This window comes from Schistocerca serialis, chromosome 4 (assembly GCF_023864345.2).
Source record: "Schistocerca serialis cubense isolate TAMUIC-IGC-003099 chromosome 4, iqSchSeri2.2, whole genome shotgun sequence".
Lineage (NCBI taxonomy): Eukaryota > Metazoa > Arthropoda > Insecta > Orthoptera > Acrididae > Schistocerca > Schistocerca serialis.
This window is the reverse complement of record NC_064641.1, coordinates 282,416,633-282,436,819: the sequence shown is the minus strand read 5'-3', so window position 1 is coordinate 282,436,819 and position 20,187 is coordinate 282,416,633.

The following is a 20,187-nucleotide window of genomic DNA, read 5'->3' as shown; positions in this document are numbered from 1 at the left end:
CACAGCACCACTTCAGACGCAGCCCTTTGTGTTTCGGTGTTAACGGCAGCTTAAATGGCGGATGGTAATATCCTAGTCCAGCTGCTGCTAGTCTCCAACCAGTGGTGTGGGGTGACAGAATCTTGCAGCGGTGGTTCTCTCTTGTAGTGATCAGACATGGTCGACCAGAACCTTTCCGATAAGTATTCCTGCTCCAACGTCCCCAAGCACTCCAACATCGGGCCACTGTCACATCCGAATGCCTAGAAATCTGGATATTGCACGTTTCGGTCAAACAGCCAAGTACCGACTCACAGTGTGGCCCTTTTCAAGCCCTGTTTATTGAAGATGTCTCACACGAGCATGCGGCATCTCTGTGTCCTTCAGTGATCACTCAACATGTGGCTCTGTTCGTGCCCCTTGTATACCCCACCAGGACTGGTAACGAAACTGAATACGAACATTCTAATGCACTCTAGTGGCTGTTCCACATGCCGCGCAGAACTGCAGCTATAATCATTTACTTACCTGCTGATGATGTGTATGTATTTACTTTTTTATCAGGCTGGGAGCCTTCCGCGAGGCGAGCATGTGCAAAGAGATACAGAAAACAGAGCAAGCGCCCTCCGAATGTGGAGGTGACTGAATACGCCTTGGTTACATTTAGAGACAATTTTAGAACACAGAACGATAACTTATGTCGCGGTCGCATGGATGGATCTGACATAAAATCGAAAGAAATGCGAAAACTGATTAGCGCATAGATATAAACTAACCTAATATACACCGAAATGCGGTGAAAATGAGAACGTACTTGCTTATCTTCCGGTTCGCAGGGAGGAATCTATACATGGAGTCAAGTATGCTGCAACAAGAGGAATGCAGGAAAACGACGACATCGAAGGGAACGGACTAAGGAAGGTAGTCAGTTTTTTCTCGTTGAGTTCGTATTATAGTGTATGTCTGCTGAGGTAGCAGTGATACACGCGAGTTGAATACTGTATTTGATGCTTTTGAGGAGGACAGAGAATCATTCACGTCTAAACTTACTCACCTCTGTGTTAAAGGATAACAGAGAGTGTACGGGATGATCGATTGAGACGGAGCTGTAACTAGGTAGGATTTAAACGTTGACTCATTTATTCTGGAGAAAGACAAGTTGCTGAAGGTCGATTTTTTCCAGTGTTCTATCTGGATGCTTTAGTCACATGATATAGCCTGCGTTCTAGCCATATGCAGTTACAGTGCTTTACATATGATAAATTGGATGATTTACGTAAATATGTGTCGAACTACGTTGTGTACAAATATCACTCCGTTCTTGTTCTTCTTAACTGTATGCTATTAAATTAAGGCACTTCGAGATCTGTTACTATAGATCGATATGGTGTGTTAAGCCCCAATACTTGGGTACATCTCGAGAAATGTGGTGCACTTGGAGGGGCTAGATCTAGGAAAGCTCTATTCAGACAGGTGAAGTGTAGCTATATTCCTCTGCTCGATTGAGGATTAATTGGGTAGCAACGTTGCAGGGTAGAGTAGTCAATGCCGAAGTGAGGATGGTCTTTTAACGTAAGAGGGCGAGATTGCTCTGTGACCGCCATAGGCAGAGAGATTGATCGAGTACTATGCGTGAGGTCTTAGAAATATGTATATCGTTGTCTGGTATACTTCGGTCGTTTTTGTGTGTTCGAGAATTAAGTGTGAATGGACGTACTGAGCAGTCATCTATGAATGGTCGCAATGATACTTGCAAAGTAGAGGATGTATGGTTTAGCTATGATATTGAAATTAGGAAAACATGCTGTCACATGATTGGCCAGTGTGCTTTATTACGCGGACAAGGTGCGCGTCGGAATATGGTTATCATTGGTTTGTGTTCAAGTATATAATATTAAATGCCCTATCCTCAGTGAGAGGTGTGTGTATGTCGGTAAAAATATTTGCTTATTTGATTACATGTATGCGTAACTTAGTACATTTAAGTGTTCATCGAATATGGCTGTCTGTGGAAAAAGGAATTATTATGTTCTATTGAGCTGGGTTGTATGTGGGGGCGTAAATGTTTGTTCCAAATTATTATAACAGGATGGGTGGCATATAAGTAGAACAAGTTCTGTGAAAGCGTGTGTAGAAGGAGTGAGCGAGTGGATGACACGACTCATCTACGACTGCATCATTAGGACATGTAAATAAATGTCGGATAATCTAAATTGAGGTCATTTTTTTCTTTTTAATCATATGTATGACTTCTGCTTGGAGTTATGTTTGTCTATTTGTTCTAAATGAATACTCATCTTTGCTTAGAAAGTGAGCGTTGATAGAATTGTTGGTGCAACGTGAATGACGACGGGTTCGCTGGCTGGGGGAGACACTGTTTACATGTTGAGTTGGAGATGCAGGGGAGGATAGAGATCTGCGCTATTCAGGAATCCATCTGTGCAGTGTATGTCGTTAGACAGTAGCTGAAGAGCAGGTATAGAGAGAGAGCCCACTACGGCATGCTGGTCCTGGGGCTTAGTGGACGGCTGTTTAGATGGACAGATATGTGGCTTGGACATGCCGCCGGCGGCGCTTGAATTTCAGGCGAATGGTCAAGACAAGGTCCTGTTGCAGTAACTGAGGTCATTCTGCTTGTAGACAGGCTGCAGAAGGTAACTGATATGTCTTTCTCCGACTTAAATTGCATATATCAGATGCACAAAGATCTGGAAATGGGATCAGTTGAATGATGTGTAGGGTGTGACTAAAGCCAAGTTGGAATTTTGATGTAGCATGCAGGTTCGGAAAAGGTGACACGTTTCGCACTGGGTGCAGCCATCTTGAATAATGGTAATTGCGTAATCAACTGACGTGATGACAGAGAGCTCTGGTGGTTGTCATAGGAGTTACATACAGTTGAACTTGGAGCCATTTTTGTTAGGTAACATGATGTAAATAATAATAAATAATAAATCATAATAAATAATAATAAATGATCATAAACGATAATAAATAACTGGAGCAGCTGTCCGAGTGGAGAGACCTGTTGGGGTGTATGGATCTGTAAGAGCGAACTTTGATGTCCTCTAGACGACCGAATAGCGAAGTAATATTATGTGTTGGGTGGCTTTAGTGATCAAGTCAGAATTTGAGAAGATGATTGATTTGGGTTGTAGTGTTAATAGATGGGATGTAGATTGTTCCGTTGACTACTTCTGCACATTTGCTTCCTTTATTTAGCTGAGTGAAGATCGATTGTGGTGTGTTGGATACATGCTTGTCTGTTCTCTAGACCTGGGATAGACCTTAGTTGACGTGTAAATTATAGCCAGGATCTCTAAAATGTTACATGACTGAGACTGGTATTCGAGAGTGGAAATATTATTTTGTGTATGTTTGTTTCTAGTTAGTCAGTGGCTTACAGCATGCTGCACACAGATAAAGTTCGGAGTTTGTAGAGAATTAATTTGAAGATCTTGGGAATTATGATGAATTAGTGATCGGTAGGGTGTAGCCTAGTGCATGATATTGAGAAGTACAGTTAAATGGTGTAATATTATGGAGAAAGTACATGTGTTCTTGCAGTCTATCAGTCTGAGGATGTTTGAAGAAAAGCGAACAGATAAGGAAGGAGAGACAGTAAGCCGTTTGTGCTGAGGAGGGGACGATACCGAATTTGTAAAAAAGAGTTCTGAGGGTGACTTAGGTCCGCTGATGTAAGAGGGAAGATTAGCTCTGAGTGTCGGGTCTGTAGAGAGAACAGGTTGACGGTGCTTTCCTGGGATTGGGGAGCATTGCTGTATGTAGACGCTGTAGGGATAGGATATTTTTTTCGCATGCTGTAGAGATATACTGGATAAGTGCACTGTTTTGTGTCAAATGTGTATATAGTGTATTGTGAAGTTAATGTGGTTTACATTGTGTAGCGTTTGTATATACTGCACTGTAAAGTTAATATTGATTATGCTATGTGACGAGTAGAGAGGAAGTCGTAAGGACGGTAGAGATATTTCCAGAGTAACAACGGTCAAGAGAGTGTATTTCCGATACTTAGCTTATTGTGGAATGCCAATCAAATGAGACCGCAATCGTAAGATTTAACTGTATAAGTATAATGAGATCAACGACTTCGGTATTCGAGAGTGCGAATATAATTTTTTTGGTCTGTTTGTTTCTAGTTATTGAGTGGTTTAAAGGATGCTGTATTTAGAAAAAAAATTGGTGTGTTCTTGTAGTCTATGAGTCTGAATAAGTTTGTAGAAAAAAAGCAAGCAGGCAAGGAAGAAGAAGAGAGAGTAACGCATTTGTGTTGAGGGGAAGCGATCGCCGAATTTGTGGAACAGTTCTGAGAGGGACTTCCGTCCGTTGATGCAGAAGGGCTGATTACCGCTGAGTGTGGCGCGTGTAGAAAGAGAGAGCAGGTTCGCAGTGCTTCCTTAGGAATTGAGAGAATTGGGGCATGTAGTGGGTATTGTAAAATTAATGTGGTTTACATTGTGTAGGGTTTGTATATAATGGATTGTAAAGATACTGATGCTTATGTTATGGGGTGAGTAGAGAGGATGACCGTGTGTGTGTGTGTGTGTGTGTGTGTGTGTGTGTGTGTGTGTGCGTGTGTGTGTAGATTGAGGGGGGCTGTGGAGGTAATTTAGCGATCTCTGTAAAAGTAAGCACAGGAAGCGTCAGAAAGAAAAGCAGGATGGTACTTCGATAACGGGTCCTTAGGAAATTAGACCAGTAAATTCGATAAGAAGGAATAAGAATGATTAATCGGTTGTGCTGGGATATAGGAGGGTTGAGAACATCTGCGTATGTTGAGAGCTGGAAAGGTAGGAGGTGCGTAGCGCATTCAGTATTATTTTGGTGATAATAAATGATAATGAATGTTAATAAATGATAATGAATGATAATGAATAATAATAAATGATATTGAATGATAATGAATGTTAATAAATGATAATGAATGAAATGAGTGTTAATGAATGATAATAATAATAAAGACAAGTACAGTTTTTTTGCATGCATTATCCTGTTGGAATTCAAACTTCCCGTCATTTTTTTTTTCTTCTGGACGGTTAGGTTAGTGGATGTAGCACAACTGGGCTATTTTCCCGCCAAAATTCAAACTTCCCGCCATTTTTTCTGAATGTTAGGTTAGTGGACGTAGCACAATTGGACTATTTTCCCGCCAAAATCCGCCATCTTGGATGACGTCATGCGATGTTGCCAAGTCTACATGCCGCTATCTTGGATGACGTCTTCGCCTCCATCTTGAATGAATTTGGCAACAATGCAGCGTGTCCTGGTACATAGGTTGTCCCCCTACTGGCGTAGTTTACCGTTAGCAGAGCCTGTTTGAAACGCCTGGTTAAATCCGCAGGACAGAACAGGTAGTTGGAATTGTGTAAAGGGGCCAAAAATTAGAGGCTGTCAGTTACACTCGAACACATATAGCTTTATTTAGTTGCCCAAACATTACAGCGCAAATTTCCGAGCTTAACTATCGACTGAATATGTCACACAATCTTATGGCTTAAGGGCACAACCTCTTTAATTTTTAAAACGGCTGAAGGCCCATGATTTAAAACACAACTACAATACATTGTCAAAAATCAGAAAGCGCAAGGTTCTATCCTTAAATAATATTTCAAATGAAGCTGAAGGCCCAAACAATCTAAGACTTGACAAGTAAGGAATTTTAATTTTAAAGCGGCTGAAGGCCCTTGATTTAAAAACACAACTACAATAAATTTTCAAAGGCAGAAGGCCCAAAGCTTTATCCAGAAAAAAAATCTTGAATGTGGCTGAAGGCCCAAACAGTCTAAGACTTAGAAAGTAAGGAATTTTAATTTTAAGATGGCTGAAGGCCCATGATTGAAAAACACAACAACAATAAATTTTCAAAGGCAGAAGGTCAAAAACTTTATCCAAAAGTATTTTAAATGAGGCTGAAGGTAAAAGCAAAATAAGATTTAACAAGTAAGGAATTTTAATTTTAAGACAGCTGAAAGCCCATGATTGAAAAACACAACTGCAATGAATTTTCAAAAGGCAGAAGGCCCAAACCCTTATAAAAAATATATATATATATTTTAAATGAGGCTGAAGGCCCAAACAGTGCTACACCTGACAAGTAAGGAGCTTTCAATTTTAAAACAGCTGAAGGCTCATTATTTAAAACCCAACGAAAGGCACATGAATTCAACCCATCGGCTGTCAGCCATTAAAATACACTATCAAACACCAATAAGAAAAGGCAGTACAGCCAGCGGCGCTTAGAAGTTTCCGGGGGTCGGTCTGCAATTGAAATATTAACGTTCGCTTAGAGGAGACAGGTAGTCGGGCCAACTATGTCCGATCCGCCGGCAACCCAACCAAGAGACAGTCAACGGACCCACCGACAAGACGACTTGCTTTCCACCCGACCAGCACACAAGGAACTCCAAAGACAAAACGTAAAAGGCGTAGCCGCCCACAACCAAGTATACATAAGCTGTCAAAACTACACACACGTGTTGTACAGCAACAACACAGGAAAGGACACTGCCGGAATTTTACGTAAGCGGCCAGGGCAGGTAACCGGGTCGCTAACGGCCACAAGGCAGAAAATTCCACTGGTGCACTTGGACTTCAAATAACCAAAATACAGTTAAACTCCACCGGATGGTGGCCAAACTTTCGCCAACTCGAAAACTTGCTTTTACGTGAATACCCCCAACAGCCAACCATGAAAACTAACGGCACAATGTTAACAGACTGGCTTCGGTAATAAAATAGCCACTCAACTTTGATGTCCTGGGGCGGTGAGCCACGAACCTCGTAGCAATTGGAAGAGCTCCCACACACTGCGACACTGCGTAGAGACCGCCAGCTCATATAATGGGCAGTCAAAAGAAAACGAGGCAGATGGGACAAATTTATCAGGTGCGAGTAGGACTCACGTTCTAAGGATTTCATACAAATTAAATATGTACCAGACTGGTATACAGACTTCATCAATCGAGCGAATCGAGAATTTCGGCGTTTTTTGCCTGTTATCGATATAGGTCCCTGGGATTCCAAGATCTTCGACAATATTTTAATTTTGAGTTTGAAGTCGGATAACAAATTCAAATTAAATATTTTTTCATGTGTTATGATTATGTATTAACTACTTTCTGATTATTTTCCTTTACTTGTACAGTCAAACATTGATTCTTGCGAAATTTCACGATTGTAGGTCAACTGGATGTACCCTATAGGTTCAAATGTTCAAATGTGTGTGAAATCTTATGGGACTTGACTGCAAATGTCATCAGTCCCTAAGCTTACACACTACTTAACCTAAATTATCCTAAGGACAAGCACACACACCCATGCCCGAGGGAGGACTCGAACCTCCGCCGGGACCAACCCTATAGGTTTATGGAGTGGCTTAGAAGATACATTAACTACAACACCAAAGAAACATACACCCTTGTATGCGACATAAATTTCAGTTTGATACATCAGTTCGCTTCTCAGGAAAAGGGGTCTTAACAGCCGGACGGACAGTCTAATAACATATGAAAAAGAAATTCCTGGTATATAATCACAAATTTACAATTTTCGGATTTTTTTATTTACTTTTACTGAGGAAGCTAGCTTCTCAAAGAAAATTCATGACTCTCAGTCAATGGGAAGTACCCTATAGGCTTTGACGAGTGAATTTACGAATATGAAAAGATGTGACATAAATGGCCGTATATTTTTACTGCATCGACTTAGAAGCTGACGTTTATTACACCGACCGTAGCAGTCGCACTGTTCCGGGCTGAAGCGCCTAGAACCGCTCGTCGACAAGGGCCGACTATCTCAACGGGGATGTTGACCTCGGCATGTTCATGTTTCGTGTCATAGCTCGTGCACTGGTTGAAGATCTCACATTGCGTCCAGCATTCTCAGTCATGACAACATCCAGCGTCTTTCACAATTTGTGGCGCAACTGGTCTTCTGTTTCTCTCACGGCAATTCCCAAATCTCCAGTTAATCCGAACTTCCGAATCATGTTCTTCAACCCTTTAACGCGTCAGTACTACTGTTTGGATAAAATAGCTTTACGAATAAAGCCCTGTTCATCTTGTCCAGACCCATGTTGACCGTCTGCAACTGTAACGCACACTGACGCATTTGTTTCAATCCTACGTCGCCGTACCGCTACCGGCGCCTAGCGTCGAGTCATAACACTACTAACTCCGCAAATCCTGCAGCGCACAGTCTGAACACCATTCCTATAAAGTTGGGTACCCATACGGTAAATAGTTTCCCTTGTACACTGCTCAAGTAGCGAAACTTAAATTATAACGACCCTGTACATTTAAATGCATCTTAATATACTTGGCATGTGGTTATAGTTTTTCCGCACGAGCTGAACTAATGCACTTTAAGTCTGCATTGAGTAAAGTGGTCTGTGTTGTCTCAGTAACATCCATAAGTAACTCCTTACAGGGTGTCCCCCTCAAGCTATTACGACTAAGTTTCATAATTATCTTATCTCTTCGGCTTTACCAGCATATGTGAGAGATGTTCGTACCATATCGTTGTCATTCACTTGAAGTACCGAAAAAACCTCAGATTACAAATTGAGGTTAACTAAAGATAATATCATTAGCTGTGAAGCAGTTTTCTTCTTCCTGTAAGCTGATAAACTCGTCAAGTACGAAGTTGCATCGATATTCCAGTTTTAACGCAATGTCGTACGTTGAGTATCCAAGAGCCATGAGAAAGCCGAGGGACACAAGTCGGTCATCGTACGCTGAAGCCTATACGGTGCATCTGTCTCCGCACACGCCCCACATTCAAGTCAGAGGCTATCTGACTCAGTAGGACCTGCAACGTGACGTCAGTTCGTCAAACTCTTTTGGTCATCGTGCGAGGCTGCTTGTGTGCATGAAAACGTCTCTGCGTTACTGAAAATCAACCTTAGACACTATTAGCGTCGGTAACCATAATTCTTGTGTAATTTCCGATATGCTATGATAGATTATTCTTGCACCAATTATTACTCACATTCAAAAAATAGAGGTGTTGTTTTACAGAAGGACGCTAAAAATCGAGTAGATGGGTAAGATAAGAAATCGGGTCCTCAGCTGAACTGACGAGAGAACTAATGAATGCAGAACAACGACTAGAAGAAGGGATAGGATGATCGGACATGGGTTAATACATCAGGCAATAACTTCAGTGGTACTAGTGGGAGCCGTGGAGGTGAAAAAATGCAGACGAAAATAGAAACTGGGTACATCCAGCAAATAATGTGCGAAGTTGAGTGTCTTTCTATTATATTTCCAACGGTATTGGCCGACCGCCGTGTCATCCTCAGCTGACAACACTGGATGTGAGCAGCACACACTTAGTCAGCATACCGCTCTCCCGGCCGTTGTCAGTTCTCGTGACCGGGTCCGCTACTTCTCAGTCAAGTGGCTCCTCAGTTGGCCAACAGCGCTCACTGCACCCGGACAGTCACCAAGCGGTAGGCAAGTCCGATAGCACTTTGGTGATCTGACGGGAACCGGTGTTAACAGCTATGGCAAGGCCCTTCGCTCCGTTATACGGGATATATTTCCTTAATCTAGTTGGTTTTAATACATGACCAAATTTTTAATTTAAGAAAATGAAGCCAAAATAAGCCGGATCTTCTTTTTCGGCATTTAAAGGTTTCTGTTCTATCGAAGGCCAGGAAAATCCAAATGTGTATCGTCTTATGCCGAAATCTCTGTCATTCAGCAACACAACCATATTTCAAATGGTAACGATTGTTGTCCTAGAGCGGCATCTTTTCGCTTCTAGTCTTCAGTCCCAGTCATTACCAAGACCATATACTCGTATATAACTCTGCAGTGCGCAAGTTTTTCTGTGTAGTATAGTGAAAAATAAGAAGGTTCAGCTATGGTGCTTGCTTATGGAGCGGCAGCTCTACATATTATTTGCACTCCTGTACATTTCTTGATTAACGGCGTCCATGATTTACAATGGTATAAGATAGCTTTTAATCCGAACTCAGTGATATCGGGCTTGTGTCTCTGTCCCACAAACCTTAGGTCGACAGTTCGAATCCCAGTTTCAAGTATCAACAGAAAAGAAGACTGCTCGCATTAATAAGGAACTATTCGTCATTGTGTATTGGTACGCTTACTCTGTGACTCGTATCATCAAAACTGCTCAGCTTAGTGAAAGAGGACTAGCAGTTTAGTACAGACCTATTCTCAGGTCTACCCAAAAGTGCGGTTAACGAGATTCGATACAAAACAAAAATGACTCAACGCTCCAGGCCTGTGCACTTAGCAAATATGTTCAGTAAATGGTGGTAGATTTCAATGTAGGACCCGTCTGAATCTACGTAATTCTGTATTCCTTCCGCCCTCTGCTAAAACCATTACTGCATGTCCTTTTCTGTGAGACTGACCAGCCAGGAATCAACGTTTTTCACGGAGCACATGTACGCGGTAAACTTATCGTCTGCTCCCACAGGGTTTATCACTTCTGAAAACTCTTTTCCCGGCTTAACGACGTAGTTTATCATCAGTAGTGCCACTTGTGAACAGACGATGTCAACTTCATTCAAGAGGTGCCTGCATTATTTGCGGCTAGGGGGCCCATACGATAGTTTGCAAGGGGTGTAAGAAGCCTCAAGAAATTAAGAACCATGAATATATATATGTACGTATATTTAAATTAATACACTTTAGACGTTTTTACTTAACAACCGAAACATGTTCTTTTGTATTAATTTGTTGTAATTATCAGCTTTGTTTGCATATATTCGTGAAAGAAATGTAGAAGCGCTGACGTGGAGCTCGTCCGCCACTGGCATGATCCAAATACTGAATCGCAGATCGTCAGATCATTTATCGTGCACCAGTGAACTTGCAGTCTTTCAGAAACGAAGTCCGACTCTCAAGTAACCATACAGCATAACGTGATAGATCGATCGCTTTATGCACTCGGCTTTTAAAAATTACGTAGGGCCACATCTGTAGTTTTGCATTTCTCTCCAACACTATTCTGAGGTAGCAGAAAACTATAACAGGAATTAAAAAGCACTGCTTAGCTAATTTCAATTAACATCGCTCAGAGAGAGAAGAAAACACCTTGGTGGAATGAAAGTGTAAGAGCAGTAATCAGGGGAAGAAATCTCTTCATGAAAGAGGGATCTGGAGAAAAATAAACCGGAACTTATTAGAGATGAAGCAAAGATGAGAAACCTCGAACAAATGTACCGAATCAAGAAACTGGAAGTTAAAAGAACAGTTGCAGAAGAAATGACCAAGGCATGGAAGATATTCACTCAGAAATTGGAGGAGGACAGTAGAGGCAATAAGAAACTGTTGTATATGGCTATCAGAGGTAAAAGAAAACCAATGAATACCATAAAAGCACTTGAAGATGAAAATGAAAATCTGGCTAGGACAGAAACTGACATGAGAGAAGTCCTGACAAACCATTTTGACCACCTACTATATAGATCAGTTTAAGAACCAAATACAGAACTGGAAATCCACACTTACAATGAAAAAACTCCCATCACCTGGACAGAAACAGAGGCAGCCTTAAAATCTATGCCTAAAGGAAAATCTTCAGGTGCAGATGAAGTGAACGCAGACATGGTAAAGGCAGCAGGTATCCAAGGCATACAATGGCTGCACCGTGTACTCAATGCCATATGGGCAGATAACGAAATACTTGCGGATTGGAGCAGGGATGTAATAATTCCCCTGTTTAAGAAAGGAAGGTAGCAGGCGGAAATCCACCAACTATAGAGGAATAACCCTATTGTCTCATGGGCTGAAAATACTTAAGAAGATCATAGAAAAGAGACTGCGAACTATCATAGAGCCACAGCTGGAGGAGGAACAATATGGCTTCAGAAGTAACAGATCAACAATAGATCTAACTTTTAGCACCCACTTGTTGATGGAAAAGTATTGGGAGAAAGGCGCAGAACATGGTCATTGTATTCCTGGATATGGAAAACACTCATGATAGTGTTATAAGAGATAAGGTCTGAGAATGCCTGAGGAAAAAGAATGTGTCTGAAGGACTAATAAGAAAAATTCAGATGTTGTACAAAGACTGTACTAGCTGTGTACAAGTTGGGGAGGGACAATCATCATGGTTTGAGACCAAGAGTGGAGTTCAGCAAGGAAGTGCACTGTCCCCACTACTGTTCATCACTGTTATGGATACTATAATGAAGAACGTCAAGGAGAATTCAGGTGAACTAAATGCATTTGCCTTTTCTTATGACATCATGATATGGGGTGAACCTGAACGGGAAGTACAGATCAGACTCGATGAATGGAAATCTCAGTTCCAGAAATATAACCTCAATATCAGCAAGACCAAGATAGTGGTGATGGCAGTCAACAGAGATGGACAACCAGCAAGTGTAAAACTAGGAGACCACCAACTAGAGTGTGTGGACAGTTTTCCTTACCTTGGAAGTGTAATCTCCAGTGATAATTTGGTCAGAAATTAAATCGCCAACAGGGTGCAAAAAGGATCTGAATTCTACCAACAAGTAAGATCACTTTAATGGGATGACTTGATTCCAAAACTGGCCAAACTGATGATGTTTAATAGCTATTTCATACCAATATTTGTCTGTGGTATTGAAACATGTGTCCTCACAAAAAGAGAATCATCAAGGTTGCAAGCATCAGAGATGAAATTTCTTAGATCCACCATCCAGAAGACCAAGATGGAGAGGTTAAGGAATGAGGAGGTGAGGAAAGAAGCCAGAATAAAGACATCCCTATTAGATCGAATTGGCGCATCTAGACTTCGTTGGTACGGGCATATGACGAGAATGGAGCCAACCGGACAGCCAAAATAAATTTGGAAAGACAGATGGATGGGAAAAGACCTCAAGGAAGACCTCCAACCCTATGGATGGACTTGATTAAGGCTGATCTAGTGACCAGAGGATGGACAGTGGATGATGTTCTCCGCGAACAGGTGTATTTGGACAGGACGAAGTAGGATAGGCTCATTACCAGTACCCTGGAAAGTGGAACTGTTAAATGATTATTATTATTACTATTATTATTGTAATTCAGTTGAATTTCCGCTGGGAAGTGACAGGTGATTACGACTGTATTTTTTACATTTCTATCTTCCTTTCATCTATTCAAGCAGACAGGGTAGCGGTTAAAACTCACAGGGGAAGGGGGGAGGGGGTTAGACTTGAGATTATAGAGTATTATTTTTAATATTTTTAGAAGACGAATGGTGACTTGTAAGTAGCCATAATAAAATTCGAGTTCGGACTTTGTTGAAAATCTATTTAATATTGATGTTTACGCACATGATCGCCCTTGGTTTGCGGTACTTAATTTTACGAATTACAAGTACTTAAAAGTTTGGCTAATATAATACCTAATTCATCGATTTCTGCTGCATCTAACGTTTCTGATGGGAAGTTTGTGGGTAAAGCATCAGTAAAATAAAGCAGTATAGATTTTCTGATCAGCCTGTCAATGTTCGAACGATATTATACCTTTGAAATGATCACTAGGACTCTCACAATACCTATCAGTCGATTTGAAGATTTCATTTTGTTCTTTTCCAGAAATCTGCTACCACGACATGACAACTCAGAAGAGCGATACCCTTCGCTCATAAGTAGGCTTCCATTATAACTGAATCTTCAATAGTGACCGATTTTTTTCTGAAGTAGTGCGTTTTGTCGCATCTTTCTTCCGGAAACGTGGAACGTGCTTATGGCACAGAATTTCACCTCACACAGGGATAAGTTTACGTTGCAAACACCGCGTGCTAACAAGAGCAGATGTAGAAAGAAAATGCTTGCACTGTGTTCCGGTCCAAAAGCTGAGGCAGCTGCTTAAGTGTGTAAATTACGATGGCATTGTTCCACGAGCTGCGGCAGCTATCCGGTACAAAGCAGCTCCAAAGTCAAGTGTACTTTCCTGCTTAACAGTTCCGCAGAAACATTTGCATCTAATGCGCTTCAAACAAATTACGTATTTTTCTCTCATTTTACCATCTGTTTCGCTTGGGTGTTATCACCTCACCAAGAAATACAAGTAACCCTGTTTAGAAACGAAGGCAAATTATAAATCAGATGGTCAAGAATGATAGAAAGAAGAGAATGTATATAATTCTTTTTCCCTTCTTTTTACAGCATTCCAGCGAAATGACATGAGGAAATCACAGATAATCTACACAGAATGCCCAGACTAAAATTAGCACACAAGTTCACATTGGTATGTCACCGAATGCACCATTAAAATTCAAAATGGGCTTAGTAAATACGTTGTTCTCTTTTGCTATTTGGAATACTTCAAGTAATTAACTCTATAGAAGTTTAAGTTTTATATTCATGACTTGTGGGGCGCCTATAATACAAATCACTTTACAAAATGCTTGTACACGATTAAAACGAAACTGCAAAAGAGAGAAGCGTCAAATCCGACTTCTATGAATGCTCCTCATCTGATTCACTGCTGTTTCCAACCTACGTAAATTGTATACAGGGAAAGTTAAAGAGCTATTTAAAAAACGACGATAATGATTGTTCATTACACTATAACTGGGTCAGGAGTACGAACTAGATTCTAATAAACACGACTATGGTAACATCTGCATAAAATTATGGTTGTATCTCAGCAACGAGTGCTGTATCAAGCAACTAATTCCGTTGTAACATGTATTAACTGAAGACCATTTTTATTTTTTGTCCAAAAGATAAGAAACTGAGAGGTAACACAGCAACAGACTGATTAAAAACTCTACTTTGATTTGTTCTGCGCCTAGAAATACCTCGTACGAGGATGGTTTGATAAGTCTGGTCAAAAACCAAGAAAAAATGTTTGTTTCGTAAGCACCTCACCTTACTTCTCGACATAGTCTCCTCTGATGGACATGCACTTGTTCCAGCGATCCTCCTGCTTTTCCATCCGATCGGAAAATCGGGTTCTCTCAAACTCTTAAAAATACTCGTTGGTTGCAACTATCAATTCCTGATTTCCTGATTCGATGAAAATTCTTCCCAGAAAGCCAAAGTTTCAAGTTAAAGAACAGGAAGAGGTCACTTGGGGCTCAGTATGGAGAATAAGATGGATGAGGAACCAATTCAAGGTTCATTTCATGCACTGTCGTCTTATCACTGATGTGTGGGATGGTGTGAAAAAGCAGTTTTTTGCGTGTCGATCGTGATTTTTTTTATTCAATCCGAGCGTTAGACAATCCAGCAATGACACGTAGTTGTAGTCCTGCCTTTTTCCAAATTATGAGGATTATTCCTTGAGAATCCCAAAAACCATCGGGCATCATATTACTAGCTGGTTAAATGGTCTTTGCCTTCTTCGGTGCACTTCCATCAGCCGTTGTCCATACTTCTGATACCATTTTTAATAGTGCGTAACGATGGATCCGGGTTTCATGACCAAAAGGTCTTGCTGATTGCGATTAAACACCACCAGACATTGTGTCGAAATGTTGTGCCAGATACACTTCGGTCGACTGTGAGCAATGCCTACCCCCACCTGGTCCACAGTTTCTTCATCGCTGATTCTCCGTGCAGGATATTATGCAGTCGGTCATTCGAGATGCCTACACTCTCAACAATCTCACGGTGGATTTTTATTTGGCGGCCGTGCATTGCGGGATATCATGGATATTGTCAGTCCCTTCCTTCGCCGGCCGTTGTGGCCGAGCGGTTCTAGGCGCTCCAGTCCGGAACCACGCTGCTGCTACGATAGCAGGTTCGAGTCCTGCCTCGGGCATGGATGTGTGTGATGTCCTTAGGTTGGTTAGGTTTAAGTAGTTCTAAGTTCTAGGCGACTGATGACCTTAGAAGTTAAGTCCCATAGTGCTCAGAGCCATTTGAACCATAGAATCCCTTCCTTTGTACTGACCTCAGTTGGGCGGCCGCAGTACGCTTCGTCTAAAGTACTTGTCCGACCACGCTTAAATTCATTAACCCAAAAATAAACGGAATTTGATGATGCTACAGAGTCCGCGTGCACTTCGTCCAGTTCTATTTTGACTTGTGCAGCAGTCCGATCATTTAAATGAAAATATTTAGTAATAGCATGAAACTCGCTTTCTCCCATTTAAAATCGCTGTCGATAAACTGACCAATTCAGACGGCTGTCAACAACCAAGTGTACGCTGTAAATTCTTGTACTTCTTTATACGATTTCCGGCCGTTGTGGTAGAGCGGTTCTAGGCGCTTCAGTCCGGAACCACGCGGCCGCTACGGTCGCAGGTTCGAATCCTGCCTCGGGCATGGATGTGTGTGATGTCCTTAGGTTAGGTAGGTTTAAGTAGTTCTAAGTTCTAGGGGAGTGATGACCTCAGATGTTAAGTCCTATAGTGCTCAGAACCATTTGAACCATTTTTTTTTTTTTTTTTTTTTTTTTTTTTTTTTTTTTTTGTTAAATGGAAGGAAACGACTGCCATAAAGTTGACACAATGCAGAGCCTTTCACGTCTCTAGGCATTGATATCCGTATTTTAACTTTCCATAGCACTTATAAAAATAGTTGCCAGTTTAGATGAGCTGCGCAACACACAATGACATTATATGAAACACTGACTGAAACAATATCGCTGCACCAAAAAATAATTAATGTAGAGTAATGAAATTTCGGGAATATACTTGTCTAGATAATACAGTCAAGCGATTAGCATTGCAAGATCACAGATTAATGTAAGCGCGAGAAAAGCAGTTGCAAATGTGAAATGTCGGTAAATCAATAATCGGTGCTGACGCCAGAATGTTGAATGCAAGAAAAGCGTGCAGGCACTGTGTTGTACAGGTGCCGGATGTCAGCTTTTGGGATAGAGTTCCATGTCTGTTGCACTTTGTCGTGCAATAGAGGGACAGATAAAGCCGTTTGTGGATTACGCTGGAGTTGTCGTCCGCTGATGTCCCGTATGTGCTCGATTGGAGACAGATGTAATCGAGCAGGCCAAGGAACATGTCGACACTCTGCTGAGCATGTTGGGTTACAACAGCGGTACGTGGACGAGAGGTACCCTGTTTGAAAACACCCACTGGAATGCTGTTCGTGAACGAAAGCGCGACAGGTAGAATCGCCAGACTGACGTACTGTACAAATTTGCTGTCAGGTTGTGTGGGGTAACCACGAGAGCGCTCCTGCTGTCATACGAAAGTGCACCCCAGACCATAACCGAAGGTGTAGGTCCAGTGTGTCTAGCACGCAGCCAGGTTGGTTGGTTGCAGGCCCACAGATGGCCCCCTTCTAACCAACACACGGCCATCACTGGCACCGAGGCAGAACCAGCTTCCATCAGCAAACACAAAAGGCCTCCACCTCGCCCTCCAATGAGCTCTCGCTTGATACCACTGATGTCCCAAATGGTAATGGTTTGGGGTCAGTGGAATGCACGCTTCAGGGCATCTGGCTCGGAGCTGTCCTTGAAGTAAATGGTTTGCAACAGCTCGCTGTGCTACTGTAATGCCGACTACTGTTCAAATTGCTCCTGCAGACGCAGTATTATGCGCCAGAGTCATAGGCCGAACACTATGGTCTTCCCTCTGGGAAGTGCCATGTGGCTGTCTGGATCCCGGTCTTCTTGCGACAGCGCATTCTCGTAACCACGGCTGCCAGCAATCCTATAAAGTGGTTACATTCCTGCCAAGTCTTTCAGCAATATCGCGGAAGAAAAGTCCACCATCTCGTAGATGATATCTACGACCTCGTTCAAACTCTATGAGGAGTTGATAATGGCGTCTTCGTCATCTTAAAGGCATTTTTGACTAACATCAGCTCACCAGGTCCAGTCTCAAGGGTAACTAACGCTAATGCCCGTTACAGCGTGTATTTAAAGCAAAACTGATTTGCGTCGTCGCGGTGGCGCTACTAGTTCCACTCTTATGCGACTGGCGCGGAATATGGGTAGATATCATCTTCCAGATGTAGAAACAAGCCTGCCAACTTTAGTTTATGTCGCACGACTCCTTCTTGGTGCAATGGCCTGAATACGTAGTTCTTCTGACTGCATATCCACGTTGGAAGTGAGGGTGAATATGGTTCTAGTACAGTTAACATCTGTTCTTGTGGTTCATATTTACTGTATACAAACGGGATTTATAATTTTGTGTACATTTGAAAGCGTAGTTCAAGATTAGGCTATAAAGAGCATAATTTTTTATGCATTGCGTATCCAAATACAGAGATACGGCGCTAAGATCGGCAACGTCTGCATAAGACAACAAGTGTCTGGCGCAGTTGTTAGACTGGTTACTGCTGCTGCACTGGCTGGTTATCAAGATTTAAGTGAGTTTGAACATAGTGTTATATTCGGGGCACGAGCGATGGGCCACAACAACTCCGAGGCAGCAATGAAGTGGCGATTTTCCCGTACGACCATTTCACGAGTGTACCGTGAATATCGGGAATCCGATAAAACATCAAATCTCCGACATCGCTGCTGCCGGAGAAAGATCCTGCAAGAACGGGACCAATGACGTCTGAAGAGAATTGTTCAACGAGACAGATGTGCAACCCTTCTGGAAATTGCTGCAGATTTCGTTTCTGGGCCATAAACAAGCGTCAGCGTGCGAACCATTCAACGAAACATCATCGATGTGGGCTTTTGGAACCGAAGGCCCAGCCGTGTACCCTTGATGGCTGCACGACGCAAAGCTTTACGCCTCGCCTGGACCCGCGAAGACCGACATTCGACTGTTGATCACTGGAAACATGTTGCGTGATCGAACGAGTCTTGTTTCAAATTGTATAGAGCGGATGGACGTGTACAGGTATGGAGACAACATGAATCCATGGACCCTGCAGGGGACGGTTCAAGATGGTGGAGGCTCTGTATGATGTGGGGCGTGTACAGCTGGAGTGATATAGGACTTCCAATACGTCTAGATACGACTCTGACAGGTGACACGTACGTAAGCATCGTGTCTGATCAGCTGCATCCATTCATGTCCATTGCGACGGACCTGGGCAATTCCAGCAGGACAATGCGACACCCCACACGTCCAGAATTGCTACAGAGTGGCTATAGGAACACTCTTCTGTGTTTAAATGCGTCCGCTGGCCACAAAACTCATCAGATATGAACGTTATTGAGCATATATGGATGCCTTGCAACGTGCTGTTGCATCAGAGGCACCATGCAACGAAGTTTAGCTCATTTCGATTCCGTAACATTTTGCATGTTGAACCGTGCAATTTTCAGTGGATGTTCATGTGCCCCCCCCATCAAAGTAGACGTTTCTTTCTCACCCTGATTCTGCTTGTCTTCATTTCCTCTATGACAACTCCGTTTTTCTACCACCGAAGAGAGTAATACTGATCGAATGGCATATTCTCTCTCAACTGCTCGCTGCACTTTTACATGTCTTCCTCACTGTGTATCACATTTCTTTTCATACGTGCTAGTACTTTCTTATCTTCTCAGCATGCCTATAAACTTTTGCTATTCGCCTTTAATTTTCGAGTTTCAATCAACATCGTAGCCGCCGCTTTGTATCAAAACTTCAAGAACAGTCTTCTTCAACTTGTTCAATTTTTCTCAAGCATGTTACCACCGATGAGAAGCGTTACTTCTTCTTCGGTTCGACACACTCTTAACCAGCACTAATCTCGTTCTGTGCTTCCAGGATCTTAACATTAAAATAAAAACAAAATACAAAAATCGTGACATGAAGTTCAGGATCTTTTTATCTTACGGAGGAAATTCGCCTTATGTTAGAAGAACTGGTGACGTCTTTACAGTTACTTGCGCAACAAGAACAGTATAATAGCGATAAATGTGAGTGGGAGATAATTCATGCTCGGAGAATTTAAGGCTCTCGAGTGAGTCAGTAAGTAGAGGGACGGGCGTTCAGCACCTAGTAATAACCATGAGTAACTGTTACTCGATTGTTAAACTGTCACGAAACAGAATGCAACAGTACAGCCTATCCCCTGAAGTCTTAATATGTCTCTCGATATTCATACAGTTTTTTTTCACAAATATTTGCTACGAAGCAGATATAATACGATTAGTTCAAAAAATGGTTCAAATGGCTCTGAGCACTATGGGATTTAACATCTGAGGTCATCATTCACCTAGAACTTAGAACTTCGGAAACCTAACTAACCTAAGGACATCACACACATCCATGCCCGAGGGAGGATTCGAACTTGCGACCGTAGCGGTCGCGCAGTTCCAGACTGAAGCGCCTAGAACCGCATACGATTAGTGGTTATTCAAGATA